This window comes from Harpia harpyja, chromosome 3 (genome assembly GCF_026419915.1).
Source record: "Harpia harpyja isolate bHarHar1 chromosome 3, bHarHar1 primary haplotype, whole genome shotgun sequence".
NCBI classification, from domain to species: domain Eukaryota; kingdom Metazoa; phylum Chordata; class Aves; order Accipitriformes; family Accipitridae; genus Harpia; species Harpia harpyja.
Genome location: NC_068942.1, coordinates 13,932,707 through 13,948,010, shown reverse-complemented (window position 1 = coordinate 13,948,010; position 15,304 = coordinate 13,932,707). Strand labels below are relative to the sequence as shown.

Sequence of the window (15,304 nt, the reverse complement as noted above, 5' to 3'; positions counted from 1 at the left end):
GTGACTTCCATTCCTTCTGTTCTCCCTATCATATTAAGAGAGAGACGTATTATATTTCCTCTTTAAGAAGCTCACATTCTCACAGTCAGTGGGTGGGAAACTGTCGTGATTTGCTTGCAACATTAGCTTTAGCATTAACAGTTTTAAGTTTTGGAAATTTTGATCTTTATCTAAGTAAGGAAAAGGACTCATTTTCTAATAGATTCAATTCATTACTGTTAGGATTTCTAATTTTTAGAATCCTATTTACATTTCCATCATATATTCTGAGATATTAAACAAGTCCTGTCAGTAAGGAAACCTTTCAGAAGACCTTCAGAAGACAGTACACTTTCACAACATTAATGTTTGCCTTTCTTCCTTAGGATCAGTTAATTGGTGTTCCAATTAGATTCAGTCAGAAACCGTAAAATGAAATCTCTTATTTCATAGAAAGTTATGCTGCTTCTAGTCTTGCTTCTAGACTATGTTTAAAAGATAGTGCCTGCCCTTAGAGATGCACAGAATAATTTAGATTGGAAGGGATCTCTGGAGGTCATTTGGTCCAACCTCCAACTCAAAGCAGGGCCAACTTTGAGCAGGTGGATTGGGGCCTTGTCCATTTGAGCTTTGAATATCTCCAGGTATTTCAGAACCTCTCTGGGAAACTATTCCAGGGCTTGTGAATCTCACCAGGAATTTTTTTTTACCAAAATCTTCTCGGAATTTCATTTGTTACAACTTAACGTCTATTGCTTCTTGTCCTGTCACTGTGCACCTCCAAGAAGAGCCTGGTACTGTTTTCTCTATACTTTCCTACTGGTTAGTTAGAGACAGAATAAGATCATTATCCACAATATCAAATTTACTAAAAACTTTGCAGTGTAGATATCAAACCTACACTTTCAAGACAATGTCTGTACTTTTAAATAGTCTTTATTGAGAGTAATTGTGTTCCTAACTAGCAAAGGATTCAGCCGTGTGTCTTGATAGAAATCAGCAGTTGTTCTCTTCATCTGATAATTTTTTAACTACAATTTAGAATTCATGTAGTCCTTCCAATGTCTTCTGTTATTATGTGTTTAGCTTTTAGGATATGAACTAGCTGCAAACAGCCCTCAGCAGCTCCTAGAAATCTTAAAATAAATATGCTCTTCATGACTATCAATAAAATGGAAAGTTGGATATAATTGTAAGGGGCTGCCTTGTGTTGGCATAATGCACATTTTTCCATATGGTGAAGCAGGACTCTTCCAATCATTACATGCTCTTGTTCAAATTCTGCCTGCTGCAGGAAATTAGCACTGTTCACACTTGTTTAGGCTTAATAAAAATCATTTTTGCTAAAGCACAGGGATAAGGTCACCATCTGCCACATGAAAATGCCAATTTCAAATGAGCAGCAGTCAAAAGAGAGTGTCTTTCATTTTTAGACACTTTCAGAAGGAACTTAATAGGACAAATCTTAACTGATTCTGACACCTATCAGACCACAGGATAATGTTAAGATATTAGATTTTCAGATTTGCAGATGTGTATTTTTTTCTTACAGTGTTATGAGTGTTTCATGGAGTACATTTCTATTTTCAGCTTTGTTCACGTTTAGGAATATCTGACTATATATAGTACGCATTTGGAAACCCTTCCCTAAGCATGAAGGCAATAGATCAAATTCATACCTAAGTTCAGTGATTCAGCACTCATACCAGCTTTGATTTTTATCAGTTATTTTAAACTATCTATCTGATCTGTACAAGTATGTGCTGAAATATTTTGATAAAAAGGTCTTTTACGAATTTGCAGTCTCTATCAAAACCTTTTAATTATAGCAAAATAAAGTGTGTATATATATACACATCATGACATTTTTCTCCCAAAATAGATTACAAAGAAACCTACACCTTCCATGAATTAAAGAACATTTACACTTATTTATTCAGAGTGCATGTGCTAAATAAAACACATAATTAATGACTGTAGAATGAATGATTGAATATGGCCTTTTCATGACCAGAGTGTTCATACTATAATAAAAGAGATTAAGAAATGCATCTGCATCTGAGTAGTTGAAGAGCTCTCTTACTTAAATTTGGAAACATCTGCTTTTCAAAATTATACTCAAAGTTCTGTAGTCTTTCAGAACAGCAAAACAAAATTTACATTTGATTATATTCTTAAATCTCCTTAGTTTACAAACTGTCTGGTCATGATAAGGTTGCTTGAATTGAATATACCACATAGTATATTGAATTACTAGTTCTATAGTCATTTGTTATATATTGATTTTTTAAAAATCATGTAGTTATCTTTTCATGCTTTGGAAAATTAAGTAATCCAGGAATTAAAAGTAATAAAAAACCTAATCATGACTGGTTTCTACTTTCTCAAAGCACAACAATCGCAAAGCTACAGTCTGAGGACAGAGTTAGGCTGATGATTAGCAGCCTGGGGATAGCAGAAGGGATAAAAGTTACTTATAATACTGGCAGAAACGCATTGTGGACAGAAGAAAGTTGTGACAGATTGTTTGCACCCCACTTGTTAGAAAATTCTAGATTTGTCTTTGGTGATGTCATGTATCCTAACATGAACACAAAAATACTGGGTGATTTTCTAATTGGCCAATGAGAACTGATACCACTTAAATTGCTTCCCTCAATCACTGGTGGTTTTGGCTCTACTCAGAATTTCAGTGTTGACCTCTAACCATTTCCAAAAAATTATACAGATAGGTTTATGAGCTGGATGTTTGCTTTGCTCTCACAGCAGTTTTTGGATCGGGTGATTGTAAGCTTAAGTTGCCCTTTATCTCAAATGTGAGTAGCTAATTTCTTTATTGATGGCCCTAATGTTGCAGCTGCTGTAAAGCCAACTTCATTTGCTCCAGCTCTATATTCAGCAAAATATTCCAGATGACCTCATGGTTTACTTCTAGGTGCTAATTTTTTGAAAAATAAAGTTTACTGCTTTAGAATCAATTCCAACAAGTGAAAGCAAATTAATAAAAATGTAACTGCCTTACACCTGCCCAGATTAAAATAACGATCAGTCTCCAAGCAAGTGTGCTTCAGTCACTCTTTTTAGTCTGTTCATGACTAACTAAATAGCCTCCTTTGTCAGCTGTGGTCTTGACTCTTAGACAGCGTTTCTTAACCTTGTAACATTTTTTTTCCTTGTCCTTCCTCTTTCTTTTCTGAGATGCTTTTATAGGTGTTGTGGTTCTATTTTCATACTGTTCCCTTCCTCCTTTAATTATACGGGGAATATAAATCCCAGCAGAGACAATAAAGGGAAAAGCATGCATTCGTTTTCCTCTGTCATATTTTTAAAACCATTTCCAGATTTCTTCATTTTTAGGAGAGGACTTTTAACTCTGTGGCATGACCTAGTTAAGAAAGAGGAGCATGGATGCATACTGTTCTTTCCTTAGCTCTGACTCTGCATGCCCTACCTAGCATATAGCTGGGTGAGGTATGAAATTAATCATGCACATACAATCTGTTCCTGTGGCAATGTCATGTACCTGGTGACGGGTTGTGTGCAAAAAGGACAGATGGGATTTTTAGATATCTCGTACTCTGGCTTTTTTTATACCGGTATGGGTATACTGCAGCACCATAAAATGTAGATAAACTGAGCTGTGTCAAGAGATACACCACACCGTATATAGGGATACTCCTGGCCCTTGCTCTTAAGACAGAAGGGAAAGCTATGGCGTGAAACTACCATAGAAAGTTACTTCTTAATGAGCAACACCTAAATAAAAGCAGTTATATTATGGCATATCAGTGTAATAAAATAGTGAAAAAGCAAGCCTCGAAGACTTGGTAATTAGAAAGTTAGGGACACTAATATGCATGTTTATATTGTTAACATTTCTCTCATTTCCCCCTTAGAACAATTTTGTGACATTTTAGAAGCTATTAGATTGACATTTCAGTCACCCATGGAAACTAGATTCAGTCTTCTGCAGTAGCAGCAGCAGCTAATGGGGGCCGCATTTTTACGAGTGTCTAGATGTCAGTCTAGCAAAATTTGTCAGCAGAATGGGCTAATAGTGAAGCCCAGCATCATGCTCTAAGCAAGCATGGTAAATCAAACTTTCTACCTGGCTTGAGTGTATGCTATAGTCAGCAACAACCACTAGCCTGGGGGCACACAATCCTGCTGCTCACAGGAGCAACAAAATACCCTCCTACAATGCAATGAAATCCTTCCCCAGTTTAGCACGATTCCAGTAGCAGGCTGCAGACTCAATTTAGTTTCTGCTCCTATTCACATTTCTTCCAACTGTGCCAAGGGTGGCCATAGCCATATCTGAATGACAGTGTTATGTGCTAGGAGATGAACTAGTATATTGTTTCATTTTGTTCAGCTGTGGCTGAAGTCATTCCAGTTTAGTTCAAGTTCAACAACACTTCAAAATAGCAACTTCTTCTCTCATAAATAAATAAATAAAAAAAAATCACAGCTTGAACCCATTTCCATTTGGGGAAGAAGCGGGTTTGCTTCAGCTGCCTGGTTGTGCATTTAAGAGGGACCTACAATGTATTTTTCACTCAAGAGTATGGGTAACACTATTAAGGGTAAGCCCTTTTCAGCCCATCTTCCCTGATCCCACATGCATATACTCTGAAATAAACTAGAGCAGAGTTTCATCCTAAAAAAAAGAGATATTAACATTTGTACAGCACTGCTTGTGCTTCTGCTATACAAAAAAGACACTAAAAATGGTATGGTTCTATATTTAGTGCCTCTCACTTCCATAACAAATACATTAATTTTATAAATAAATATATTAACCGCTAATCCTACCCATACAATTTAAGGTCTGAGAAGCTGGGGTTTTCCCTTGTGCTGTCATCAGTGAAAAAAGTTGTGAATGTCAAATTAAGCTTTCAGTTGTATCCTCAGTGGCCTCAGTAACACTTACAGCTCTGCTGTCTACAATACATTTATGTAAGTGTAGTTGCTGACTATCATCTTGAATCTTTTCCTTTTTAGGGTTGTGTGGGGCTAGCAGAAGATTCTTTTTTTTTTCTTCATTTTTTTTGCCAGTTAAATGAACAGAGATTTCAGAAAAACAAGAAAGGGACTGATTTAGAAAATAAGAAACAATCAATTTTATACAATTAATTTTTTAAAGTATAACTGTACTCTAATTAGCAAAATGAGGTAACATTATTGTAGCTCTTCCAATATAAACAAAACCTGTGTCTGTTTCTCAGTTTCTTAAAAGGCGTACAGTAAAGAACAAGAGACATAAAGGGGACAGTAATCTATTACAGAGAAAATGTATCTGTGTAACTGGAGAATATGCAGTTATGGTGACCATACTTACATGTTTCTGGTTACAGCTCAACTTTGGCCTACAGTTTTCTGGCCGGACAATCCATTAAAATTACTTTAACAATGTCCTTTCTTCACAGTGATTTTCCTTCCAAAGTCCGTTTAAAACAGGAATTCTTTTCATAGCTAAGACCCTCCTCTGTACACTTCACAGTCATTAAAAGTATTAAGAGACAGGCTTCCCTGAAGCAAACACCTGTCCTATGGGTTCTTTGTCCTGGTACTTTCTTTCTTCTTAGCTCTTGGAATGAGTTGAGAATCCTGGATCCTTCAAGCAAAAGCCAAAGGAATGTATTTTGCCTCTTGTAATGGGAGTATGTCTTCCATGAGACTCATTATAAATCAATGTAGGTTTTTATTTGCTGGGAAAATATGCAATGATCTATTACTTTAATGTTAGTACACCAGTTTATGGATCTGGTATTTGGACATGCCCATATGAGCCACGTTTATGAATTTCTGACAGGGACCTAGAAAGCAGTAATAGTTTAAAGGGATCAAGCCTCAGCCACTTTTGAACAATATTTTTACTCTCAGAGATCTGCTTTCATAGCCGCTAGGCTTAAATGGAATATATCTGTATTTTTCCTTTCTTATAACTTTGAGCTTCTTAAAATCCTCACTTGACAGGAAGATGCACTACTGTTTGCTTGTCTTTAAAATCCACATATTTACCTGTTCCTGTCAAAAGCATATGATACTCAAATGTGCATATGTGCAGTTACAGTATTCTTCTCTCTTTACAATTTTGTGTGAAATAATGTAGTAGAAAATGCTAGTATAAATTCAATACTATATTCTAAGGAAATATTATGAACTGTTGAAGGCAGTTTTAGTCTGTATAATTCTTCTAAACAGGTCTGAATCACACTAATGTTCAGTTCTTCAACACCACTGTGCCTGGAAGTAAAAAAGAGTTCAAACTTGAATGCTACAAGTTAAAAATCATCATGGGTTATTTATTCAGTGCTAGAGAGATGATGCTAAAGAAAACAGTCATAAGTGTAAATATATTACTCTGAAAGATTTTCTATATTTTTTTAAAAGGCAATTTATGATTTAGAAAAGCACAGAATTATTCTGAAACTGATTAAAATTGAAGGCTAAGAATATACCTTCTTCAAGTATGGCCCTACTCTCTGTGACCTCAGTTTCTGACCTTGATGTAAAATAGTTAAAAGAAAAAGAAATATTAATGTTAATAAATATTTCACTGTTAAGTGAAGTGATTTTCTGAAATGTAAAAGATACATGTTTACAAGCAATTGAAATTACACAACATAGGGTTAAAACATACCATATAATCAGACATTAAATAAGCTTGTTCCCTGAAAGGGAACCTAATTTCAGATAGGTCAAGGTGTTTACCTTTAGAAATTGAATAGAACTATACTTTCTAATCCTTCTTTTCTGGCAACTAAGTGAAGATTTTAAGGAGTCTTATTTACACTAAATTCTCTTCATGTTGTTGTTGCTCTGCAAAGGGACCTTAAAACAGATAAAACTGCACTTTTCTCCACTTTAATATTTTCTCTGTATTTCCAGAGTGGTTTAACAAGGCTCTAGTGTAAAAGAAAAAAAAGGTCCTAAAAGTATAAGAATATGACAGAGTGTCTAGTGAAGCCCAACCACAGCTGTAGTTCATGAAAAAAAATACAGGTTTGATCTAAAAATAAATCACTTTCAATTATTTGTGATACATAGTCGAGGTCCATCTCTGTTGTCTTGCTAGTTTCACACCACGAAAATCACCAGCGCTGGCTTTTAGCCTCTGTTTTAGTAGGGCAGTTTTATATCTTTGCTTGCTGCTAACTTCCTCTAATTTCTTTCAGATTTACCGCAGCAATTGAAATGAAGAATAGCAATAGCCACAATCTCGATTTTAGCAATATACATTTAGTTCTAAAATATCATGCTGTCCATGACAGATAAATTATTCAGTACACTATTTAATAGTGAGAGCTCTATAGATTGTTTGTATTTGAATTAAATGTAACCTAAAGTCAGAATCAGTCTCTAAAGGCTGAGAATGGTGTTCTGCATTTCCGTTACTTTAGTACATGATAGTCAATTAATTTTACATTTCAGAATATAGGTCTGTAGGGGTACTTTTAAGGAGGAAGGTTAAAGACTGTTTCAAAGTGCCAGTCCATGCCATCCTATTGATCTTCGGATTGCACAGAAGAGTTACTATGCTGGCATTTATTAATCTGGTTTCATACTTATTATAGTCTAATACATTAACTAAACTTTTTTTTTTCACTTTTGTTAGCTCATACATGATTTGGCAATGTTAAGATATTAGTCTGACAGATGTAACAGAGAAAGAGCAAAAGGACTGAGCGTTTTTGTTATTCTAGGGGATTGTGATGTTAACTCTACATGCCAAAACATGCCTTCCTGAGACTTGACCAAAGCAGAAGGATGAGGATTCTGGGAACAGACAAATATTGTTCTGAATTTTGAAACAATTTCTATTGTTTACATCTGCCTAAAATGAAAATAAAGACAACCTTTGGGGAAAAATGGTAATATAGTAGAATTCTTTTAATTCTCAAAGGATAAGAGATGGATTCAGGTTATTCCCTTTTAGGATAAATCTGGAAACTGATATCAGAGGTTAAATCATTCTTTAATTAATATTTGATGGTGGAAGTTTTTCCCTGTGGAATGAAAAAAATGTTTGTGCATATATCTATGGAGTGAACTTAGCGTAATTTCACCTCCTTTCAGCACATAGTTTATATCTGAGAAACTCTGGAAGTGTGACAGCCTTTTTTTCATTAGAGAAGGTACACCTTCCTATAGTCTTCCAAGAGCTGTAAACCAACTGGGTCAAGAAATTTCAAATTCAAAGTGGCTTCACCTTTCTCACACTATTTTGACTGCTGATAACCCTAATGAGCTTCACATGATATCAATTGGCACAGAATCATTAAAATCAGCTAAATCCAGTCCATCTGTTAAGATTTAGATCAACTATGCTTATGTGGTCTGGTCTATAAATATAGTTCTTTTCTTTTAATATGTAAGGTAAAGGGATGTGCTTTTTCTGTTGCTTTGACAATTTTTTTTTTTTTCATGTAATTTCTTTAATAGCACAGCTCTATCTCTAAGTGGAATTCAACAAAGGTTTTGCAAGAATAGAAGGTGAGCATTTTTTTCTGGAGATCATATTTAGGTTTTGCTGAAGTTTCAAACTGGAATCTTTTGATGGAATTGTGAGTCTATGGTAATTGGTATAAAGCAGTTTATCGAGTAGAGAACTGGTCAGTCAAATGAGAAAATGGAACATGTTCTAAATCTAGCTGTCTCTCACTTTAGAAAGAGTCAAGTAGGCTGCTTTGATCAGTAAATTAATCAGTAGACTATGCTGATTTTGGAATCAGTGAAGGATTTTGAAACAAAAGTAGCTTTAAAACAGCAGTCTCAATTTCAAAGGTCACATGTGTAAGTACCTAGAATGTTGACCTTAAAATCACTTAACCATATTCAATTTTACTGTTGCTGATATAACTCCAATTTCTCCTAGTTTGGCTTGGTAAATGTAGGAAGAATGCAAACCAGTATTGTAATAAAACTGCAAAGAGCTGAGAAGAGTATTTATTGACCAGAAAAGACAGACTGCAGCTGTTTAAGAAAGAGACTTGTAACCCAAGCAATTGCTCCAGTGTGCAGCCTTAATTAAAGAGATGAACAGGGCTAAGGAAAGGTTCTTAGAAAAAATAGCAAAATATAGGGAAAAGAAAAAAATCCTGAGTACTCTCCTCTTAGAATTTCTATGCGTTGTACCCAGTGACTGTTTTATAGAAGACATACTGCTATCATTGTTCCTGTTGCTGCTGTTACCCCCATCTGGATTACATCTCAAAAGATATTCTTCTTTTCTATGTTTTCCTGCTATGTCAGACAACTATACAAATACAAGGAAATTGCTCAATGTTGTGGCTGCTTTGTAGCGTGCTTTTGAGGTAGGAAGAGTTTGGCACAGAGGGCAGCTGGTGGTCTGTATTTTGAGGGAAGGCAGTTGCTTAATACTTACTTGCCACAAGTAGGTGATATGAGACTATCCTTTCTGGTAGCTTAATAGCCTGATGCTGTTGACTGACTTCTGCCTCCTGTTCCCAGCGTTGTGAACCTGTCCTCTCCCTTGTGCTACTCCTGGCCCTTGTCCGTCCCTGCTTCCAGGGAGCCAATGCAGCTTGCTGAGCCAGCAGTTTTAGGGTTTTTATCTAGTTGATTTTCTGCTAATTAGTGAATTAAATGAGCTCACTGAAGAATCAAACAAGTGTCAGAAACAATACATTGGAAGTAATGGGAACCTGGATGAAAAGACTGGTTTAGACACATAGGGAGGAGCAGGACTCCAGCTGCCTTTGGCAGCAGCCCGTTATTAACTCAGCCCACCTCATGCGTTTGTGCCCTCTATCTCCCAAACAATTTATAGCATGCTTGGGTGCCAAAGGTTTCAGATTGCCGTCCAGTGGCTAAGCGGCTGCAATGGTGTCCAAGTACCTAAATAAGATCCATCACTGAGAGGTTATGACTTACTAAGAGAAAAATTAGTTGGGTATTCCTTCTGTTTCTTTTTGCCTGAGATTTTTTTTTTGTAAGCTTCTGTCATTAAGAGATGCTCCTTAATGTATTATTCTCTCGCCATACATAATACTTGGCAGTCTATGATATAATTTAGATTATAGTCTGGATTACATTGCCAGTATTCAGAGGGGAATAGTTTAGGTTGCAATTACATAAGAAAAAGATCCTACCATGTGTACAAACTTTTCATGGGATCATGTTGGCTAACTTGGATGAGAAATATACTTCTTACACTTGTTTCTTTTGTAGAGTGATGTCCATGTGTTCACTATCCATGACTTTTCAACGTTCCACACTTTTTAATTTTGTTGGATTACTGTTCTTACCTTATACTACAAGGACAGCACCTAATCTTCAGATGTTATCATTGTTTCTGTGCTAAATTTTAGAAACACATGCATGTTTGCTGTTCAGTTCAGAGCTTTTCAGAGTTGCCTAATAAAAACCAAATGCATTAATACTTAGAGAAATAGTTTCTAATGTATTCTGCTGAACACAGTAAAATCTTTTGCAATGAAAGCATTTCACAAAGCATGTGGTTCTATAACTTAGTGTATTATAGGCAACAGCCTACTAATCTTAGTTGTAGGCTCTGTAATGAGGAAACGCGCCCCAATGCTTTGTGTATATAAAGAGGGAGAAGCAGTTTCCTGTACAGATCTGTAACCTGATAATCCAGGAGAATGTGGTAACTCCACTTAAGCCTAATAAAACACAGCATAAATAATACAATATATAAATTATATCAAGTTTCTGATGTTAGAATCTGGTGCGTAGGACAAGATTATTCAATTTTTTTTTTTTTATGTAGTTAGACCTACAGACCCAGCTAAGGCCTTTGTAGCATTATGCTAGGCAGTCATGCAATTAGAAGCTATGTCTGCTTTATAGTATACAGGAAAATGAAGCCTGGGATAGGAATCAAAATACAGACAAAATGGTGCAATTCAAACAGGTCAGGGGCAGAGATGGAAATGGAACCTGGGGTATCTGATATCCAGTTCATTGCTCTGCTAATTGGCCAAAATTATTATTGGAATAGCTTTGAGGAGAATAAATAGATTTTTAAAATGTGATTCACTACAGGTTTTCTGTCTTGGAAAAGTAATTTGGCTAAAATTGTTATTTCTGATAAAATGAAAGTACAAAAAGAAAATATGAACGCTGCTGGATAAAAATGCCAAATATAGATAAAAGTAGGGATTATGTCAATGTGATATTTTTTCTAATTTATTTTCCACCAACATGTTTTCTTTAACTTATTTTTTACCAGCAGAAGCCCTTTATTCTGGGGTGGATATATGAAGCTAAGAGCAGAATGAAACCTTTAAGGAAATATGAAACATGCAGAATTTCCCCTTGGACATTATAGCCTCAGAAATTCTCAATGTCTAATTAATATTCAGGTTTCTAACAGAAAGGTGTTAAATTTCAGTTGTTTGTTCACAGAGGGCCCTTACTACTGTTGGATACCTTGAATTCCATACCTCATTAATTTGATTTTTAATAAATGTAATTGGAGTAAATACATGCAGTTGTTAGATAATCTAAATATCCTCTAAAAAGTTATATAAATATTGCTATTTGGAATAAATACATTTTAAATGTAGTTATCTAAAGTAGACACTTAAATCATAATGAGCAAAGAGGCCTTGATTTCATAAGTACTGAACAAATAAAATTTCCACTAACCTCATGGAGAATTGTCTTTCTGAAGACCAGATAGACCCCTATGAATTAGCTTACTCAGGATGAATTTAGATAACTAATAATGGATTTTGCATAGGTGAAACAGATAATTTTTCTTACTGATGCTTGTAATTAAGTTTTCTAGTTAATACTTTTTGTATTAGTAAACAATTCATTTGCTGGTATGCATGTGTATTGCAAAAGTAGTGCCATTCAGAAAAATACTCTTTAAGAAACGAAGTCTCTTCACTTACAGTTGTGAATATTCATAGACACTATAATGCTCTGAGTGAATTGGTGATGAAGAGGAGCACAATCAATCAAAAGGTTTGGCAGTTTTGCAGTATAGAATAAGATACTGATATCTCTAACTTATACTGGCCCACAAATTTTGTATTCTACTTTCCATGGCATTACATTTGTGTAGAAATGAGTCATTTTCAATTAGTTACATAAGTCCATTTGAATCCCAAATCTTTAAGATGTTCTGTCTGAGCAGACCTGTGAGCCCATGTGGCATCCTTTAATTTAAGCAATTGATGTGAAGGATTTTTTTTCTTGCTTGTAATAAAACAGGTCCTATAAAAGATATAAGTGTTTTTAGATGTATTTTTCATCTTAAAGGGTTGGTGTTTGTAATGTGGAAAGCTACATATTGTTAGGCTACGTAATAAAAAAGCTGTCCTCTGCACACACACAAAGGAGCTTAGGGCAGGTGGGGGAACCTGAGTAATACCCTGCTCCGGCTACTTTCTGGACCACAACAGGAATGTGGTCAGCCCATGAAAAGTTCACACTCCCTCAAGCACAGGGATGCACAGAGGCACGATGGCAGGTGGGGGAACCGCAGTATCCCAGTCAGGGGACCAAGCCCCCTCCCTCAGCATCCCAGAAGGGCATCAATCCCTATGGGCTGGGTGAGACCCCCTCCTGTGAGTCAGTGGAAGCAGTTCTCTGGCTCACTGTACGGGCTGAGGAGGTCACTGCCTAGGGCTTTGGACTTGTGATGGGGTACAGGAAAAGAGAATTTGGGGATTGTGTGAGACTTATGGGATGTTTTGAGGAGGAACTGAAGGTAGGGAAGGGGAGGGATCAAGGTGGTTTGGGGAGGAACATGCATGGGGAAAATGAAAGGGATAATGGGATAAAGGGGGCCAGTTGTGTGAACAAAGGCTGGGCAGTACCCTTCTCTGGCTCTGCCCTGTGCCTGATCAGTACAGTCTGTCCCATCTGTTTCTGAAACTCTCTAACTCTTTTCCCAGGTGAGAGGCTATCTTGTGTGTGTGTTTGTGCAGGTGTGCGAGTGTGCAATTGTTAGCAAAGATCAAGCTGGACTAGCCTGCAAGTGAAGTGCCTGGAAGCAAGCAGGGGGGCTGGGGGGGTGAGGGGGTGAGCGGGCATCTGAGGCTAACTGCTGGATGGATGGTATTTCTAAGCCCAGTTCCTGGAGAGATGCACAGTGTTAGTGTTAGGGTGTGTGTGAATGAAGGCGTTCTACCAGCAACTGGAGCGGGGTTGCAGCCTCAGGGGCTCATATGTCCAGGTGCCAGTAACTGGGGAGACTGGGATCTAGGGGCAGCTACATGTAGACTGAGTGTCTGACCCCAGCTGCTGGAGGGATCCACATTGTGCATATGTATATATATATATTTCCCACTAACAGACCTTCCTCCTGACCTGTCCTGAGATGAGAGCAGAATGAGGCTGTTGGTGCTGCTTGTGTTCATGTGAGTGCTGAGTGTTTCTGTGCTGTTCCGTGTGGCCAGCTGTGTACGTGCGCTGTGTACCTGTGCTTGTGAGCCTACTGCACGTACATACTCAGCCTTGCAACTGGTTGGACATGGGCGTATAAAGCTGCAGCAGCCTTGCCTGTACTGTGCTACCAGATTCCACAATGCCTAACATATGTGATATTTAGCAAAACAGCCCAGCTTTGAATTTTGTAGAAGTGTGGGACTGGAAGGGTTACTTAGAGTGATGTCATAGCATCTTGTTCATAAGGTTTTGGGGTTTTTTTTATATAAAAAAGTGCAAAAATATAATTTTGATGTTGGCTATTATGGAATCTATTACAATACTGAATTATAAAAATGTTAGATTTGTTGAAAGGACTTTTCTGATTAATCTCACAATAAGAATGCCATGTCTACCATCAGAAGACATCAAGCAATTATTTGCTTCATATGACAATTGACTGAAGGATCTGATTGACAAATGGTGGATTAAGGGAGGCTTAATTTATGGGGGAGGAAATACCCAAAACTTCCTAGTTCTTGTTCAAATTCAAATACTTTAGGAAGTACACATCAGTCTACTCAGTTTCTGTGGCACTTGTTCTAGATGTGACTGGAAACCAGTTTTATGACTTGGAGATTAGAAGAGAATTGTGTGCTGTATAGTTGGTATCCGAGTTGAGGATTACACTTTACCCTTGTAAGCAGTGTTGAATTATTTAGCACCCAGTGTGGGCTCCACAGACTTTGCTTGCCCTTCCCTGTCTCCCTCCAGGCACCATTGGTCTTCTAATTTCTGCTTGTAACTGTTTGTAACTTTTGAGTAGATTCAGCTAATGTGAATGAAGGAAGAATGAGATAAGTGGATAGTTCTGAGCTGCAATGAATCTGATCTCTTGTCAAGCAGGTGGTTTCAACAGCCTCAAAAAGGGAAAAACAGGTCTGTATGTTACTTCCTGCTGGTACTAGGCGAGTAACCTGTAACCACATCTGCAAGCTTTACTTTACCATCAAGAGAATTGGGAACTTCTCATTGTTAATGATAAAACCCCATTTTTCTTATAGTCACATGAATCCAGGACCTTATTTGGAAGAAGAAAATCAGATATTGAAAGCTTATGATGAAATCATGAGAACAGCAATTACTTGGACCTGGTTATTATTTCAGATGAAAGATTTAGAAAACAGTATTTCAGTCATTCTGACCTACTGTCATTTCCCACTTGGTTAGTATGTAGTCTGTGCTCTAGCACAGGATAAGAAACATCACCTTTTAGAGGAAGGGGGCTATGACAGTTGAAGGGTTGAGTACAGTAGTGTGGCTAATGTCTAGCTTGAGTACCAGCAGGTTTTGGATGTTATGCTCTAATGGATATAGTGTTCTTCACCACTTACCTTTAATATTGTGCACTGATTTTTCTACTTTATAAAGCCTATAAAACATCTACTGAAAAATTTTAAAATATGTGAGACTAATGCACATTTAAGTCTATATAGGTAAAACAAATACAGTTCTCTAAACAAGAACTGACTGAGAAACAAAAGCAACTAGCTTTGTGTATTGTTAGGGTCATGTAGCCAAGTACTAAGTCTCAGCCTCTTATTACTGCCACTACAGTTCCATTGGGACTTAAAGTTCAGGGAAAGCCCCAGTTCCTAGGAAAATCCTGTAGGGAACTTGGCCAGATCTGGGGAATAAATTTGCACAGGCAGCAGAACCAGCTGGGTCACTGGTGGGTTTTCAGTCCTACCAGTGCAGCCATGACAACAGGACAAATTAGATCTTTCTGCCCACATGAGTTCAAAATGTAATAACTGACAGACTTGGAAAAACACATCTATCTTGCTTCTGTCTACCTATGTGCAAGATTTTCAGGTGACTACTTCTGCCAAAACTGTTCAAACTGCCTAAGTGTTTGTTTGGGTATGGTTTGGCCTGACAGCACATATGACCA

The 15,304-nt window shown here is 37.0% G+C and overlaps 1 protein-coding gene across 4 annotated transcripts in view; it reads left to right on the top strand.

Annotated features, from left to right (window-relative positions):
- Positions 1-15,304, top strand: part of GRIK2 (glutamate ionotropic receptor kainate type subunit 2) — a 432,874-nt gene that overhangs the window by 63,733 nt on the left and 353,837 nt on the right. The window lies entirely within an intron of this gene.